Below are 4303 nucleotides of genomic sequence, written 5' to 3'. Positions count from 1 at the left end.
GGAATGGAATAAGCTTAGATCTCCATCAACTGATGAGTGGAAAGTGAAGATGTGGTACTTGTACACAGACCTGTAATGAAAAACCCATCCAGCTGTAAAAAAAAACAAAACAAAACAATATTTTTCAGGAAATTCATGGAACCTGAAAAATTAAACTAGGTGATATAACCCACACCCAGAAAAAAAAGCCACATGTCGGCGTGGGATAGAGCTCCGCGCAGGCGCACGAAGCAGAGGCTGCGACCATGGCCATGAACGTGGGCGAGGGGGCCGGTATTGAGGAAGCCTGCCGGTACATAGACTCTAAAGAATTTGTTAAAGTTAGAAAGAAGGACCTGGAACGGCTGATGACTGAAGTGATGCAAATATGGGACTTCTTACCCAGACTATTAAATGGAGAGTTAATGGAAAGTTTCCACAAATTAAAGATTGTAGGAAAAAAAAAAAAAAAACTAGAAAGCAAAGAACAAGAATTAGAGCAACTGAGATTGGACTGTGAACACTTCAAAGCCCGGCTAGAAACTGCACAGACAGACAGCGGGAGGGAGAAGAAGGAGAAGTTGGCCCTTGGACAGCAGCTCCTCCAGCAGGCAGAGTACTGTACACAAACGGGAGCAGCCACCTGTACCCTCCTTCTCTGGGGAGTCTCTAGCAGTGAGGAAGTCGTCAAAGCCATTCTGGGAGGAGACAAAGCATTGACGTTTTTCAACATCACTGGTCAGATGATGGAGAGTTTTGTGAAGTCATTGGATGGGGACGTTAGGGAAGTTGATTCTGATGAAAATCAGTTCGTATTTGCACTGGCTGGAATTGTAACAAATGTTGCTGCCATTGCTTGTGGTCGTGAGTTCTTGGTGAATTCCAGTCGGGTGCTCTTGGATACCGAAGTTGCAGCTGCTGGGGGACTTAAAGCCTGGCCAGTGCAATAAACTCAAAGTTCTAATGCTGATGTCCCTGTACAATGTGAGCATCAATTCAAAAGGCTTGAAACACATCCGTGAGAGTCCTGGATTTATCCCTTTGCTGCGATGGCTTTTAAGTGATCCAGATGCAGAAGTATGCCTTCATGCCTTGCGACTCATCCAGTCTGTGGTTCTAGAACCAGAGGTCTTCTCCAAGGCAGCCCTGGAGCTCCGGAGCTCCTTACCCCTGCGACCCATCTTGGCCATGTCCAAGAGCCGCAACTCCCACCTGCAGAATGCCGCCCAGGAACTCCTGGAAGACCTCCGTGCCCTGGACTGCAGTGTTTAGGTGTGCTTGAGTACCAGGGGCTTGGTGAAAATGCCAGTGGCCCTTCCCCTTCCCAGGACCTTTACCTTTCGTGTTCACAACTAGATGTCACTGTATGTCATGTGTTAGAGATTGCAGGTCTTGGCTGACTAGAGATGGACCTGATGGGTAAACATCCTGCATTTCTGTCCTGGGAGGCCACGCTTGTTAGGAAGTTGGTTATGGTTAATCTTGCCAGAGCAATGACCAAAAAAGGTTGCATTCTCCAGGACAGTCCCCTCTTAACACCTGGAAACTCTTCCAGAGTTTTCTCAGAGGAGCTTCTTGCTGCCCTAGAGGCTGCCCACACCAATAGGGCCACTCTAAAGATGGGAATGTAGATCACTATCTACCATGTGATCAGTGTTTTCCAGAAGCGTTTCTGTAATAGCCAACGTCTTTCTCTAGTGACTATAGCCCCCACTACACAGGCTTGCTTTTGTAACCTTCAGATGAACCTATTATTTCACATGACAGACATTTGATCTCTGTTTTATGCTTCTTTTATTTCTGAATAAAGTTGGGTCAATATTTACTATCAAAAAAAAAGCCAAGTCTTCTCTCATATATGGCTCTGATTTTATATTTGTTCATTTAACTTAGGATGCTTGTAAAAGCCTAGAAAACTGAAAATGGAGTTTTATTGGGAGGACAAAATGGTGTTAAGGTTCATGGGGAGAGGGGACAAGATGTGACATGAAAATACAGGGCTAGGAATGCTGTAGAACGTGAGGAAACAGAGATGTGGCGGGAGACAAATAAAGAAGATGGAGTCGATGGAAAGGTTGAACAAACTTAAGAATATGTGAGCAACACTCTTGATTCAAGCTAGAAAAATATTCCAATTGGGAATTGGGAATAAGTTTATTCTTCCCCTAAAACCAATTTGTATAAAGAGGATTCAAAGGCTTGAGTGTATACATAGAAAACAAATTATTAGGCAATCTTCTTGAACTTAATCGTTAAAGAGAAACTAAGAGACAGAAGAATATTTTCTAAATTATGTAAACGTTGTCAAATCTATGGGTTTTAATTCCAAGTAGTAGTAGTAGTAAGTTAAGCAGAATATACAGAAGACAATGATAAAAAATAGCTTATAAATTTATAAGTATGAAAACATTAGACTTGTTGCTGATATGGTTTGGGATCAAGAGCAAATGGAGGATATATTTTCAGATGAGAGAAAGAATTCAGATTGAGTAGTCATTGTGTTGAAGAAAATCCTAGACGATGATGAAGAGCTAATGGGTAAAATTAAAGTGCAGAAGGATAGAAGATGTTTAATACAGTGTGCCCAGACTTCATTCAAAACTCCGAGGAATAAATATAGCACAAGCAAGAGAGTAAGTGAGAAGGTTGATTGCAAGAATTCTTGAGATCAAGCTTTGCCCTATTTTATGTTACCCTAAAGTATGTTTTTCAGGCAGTGTCTTGCCTCCAGACACCCCATTTCACAAACAGCTTTTGACTCAATTTTGAAAAAAGGATGACTGTCCCTGGTTGGACAAATCAATGACACTGTCAGCCATCAGCCATGTAGAAGTAACTGATAAATGATAAATGCTGTGGGATGATCCTTCTGCTCACTGTGAATATGCATTACTCTCATTTTGTTAATAAAAAAGCTGTTTGGCCTATAGCAAGGCAGAATAAATCTAGGTGGGAAAGCCAAACTGAAAATGCTGGGGGGAAGAAGTGCCAGTTGAAGAGAGAGACTCCAGCCAGCTGCTGGGGAAGCAAGATGCTGGAGGACAGGTAAAGCCACAAGTCACTTGGCAATACATAGATTAATATAAATGGGTTAATTTAAATGTAAGTGCTAGTTATTAATAAGCCTGAGCTATTGGCTAAGCATTTGTATTCCTATATTCAACCTCTGAGTCAGGTATTTGGGACCAGGTGGTCAGGATGGGAACACTCCATCTACAGATAAATAATTTATCTCTGGACTAGAAAGGGTGGTACTCTACAAATTTATCATGGTGAATTGAGATTGCTAAGGCACATGGTTATCTGTAAAATCTGTACAAATAATTTATTAGACACACCAGGCCAGGGAAAGAGTGTAACTCCCTCGCATGAACCCCATAACGGTTAGACACTTAACATTGATATGGTGCTGTTCTTACTGAACTACCCTCGGACCATCCTGTTTGTGAACCAATGACCAATAGACAAAGGACTCCTGATTATCCCAGGCCCTCAGTTTGATCCCACTGCTGATACAAGTTCTCAATAATTGTCTGCCTGCCATCCTATTTTCTAGTCTGCACCTGCCATCCATCATTCTACCCATTCTGTAGTCTTGAACCAGTCTCCCTTTTCCACTGTGCAGCTAGACTCAATTCTCAGCTTCCCTCCTGAACCTTGGACCAGCAGTGACTTGACTTGGAACTTCCACAGCTTCTCTGTATCTTGATTTGGTTCTCTGTCTTATCAATACAGACACGAGTTACTTTTCTCTTAGCTTCTCTGCTTTTCAGCACTTTTAAAAACCATTGACCTCTACTGTGGCTTCTTAACCCTTTTATAATCTTCCCGCAACCTACATGAATACATACATAAAATAGCTGCATGGGTCTATAAATAGATAATTAGATAGATAGATAGATAGATAGATAGATGATAGATATAGGATATTTATTGTGGCATCACACAATGTATAATATGAGATTTAACATTAGAAATCCTAATGACATATTGCTATTCTTGTAAAGCAGAGCATCACTGGTCCCTCGCCACAGAGGCTTCTTCTTGAGATAGATGGTAAATAACAAAGATATCCACAACAAGACAAGGCACAGAAAATGAGACTCTGGAGCACTCTACCTGAAATGGGATGTCTTTAGTAAAACCCCTGCTCAGTGGTCAGTGTGTTAGGTGGAAGACAAGGTAGAAAGATTGTAAAAGCCAGATATGCTGGATAACTCCAAGGAAATAGTGTGTTCCAGACACAACAGGATTGATTCACATATAAACTTAGAGTCTGTGATAGCATGAACAAGTTCTGCACCAGTTCAAACCAGAAAAGTCC

At 41.6% G+C, this 4303-nt stretch overlaps 1 pseudogene; it reads left to right on the top strand.

Annotated features, from left to right (window-relative positions):
- Positions 1–245: 245 nt before the first annotated feature.
- Positions 246–1721, top strand: LOC121821935 (heat shock factor 2-binding protein pseudogene; annotated as a pseudogene).
- The last annotated feature ends 2582 nt before the right edge of the window (positions 1722–4303 follow it).

This window comes from Peromyscus maniculatus, chromosome 13 (genome assembly GCF_049852395.1).
Source record: "Peromyscus maniculatus bairdii isolate BWxNUB_F1_BW_parent chromosome 13, HU_Pman_BW_mat_3.1, whole genome shotgun sequence".
NCBI lineage: Eukaryota > Metazoa > Chordata > Mammalia > Rodentia > Cricetidae > Peromyscus > Peromyscus maniculatus.
This window is presented reverse-complemented; position numbering and strand designations above follow the sequence as displayed.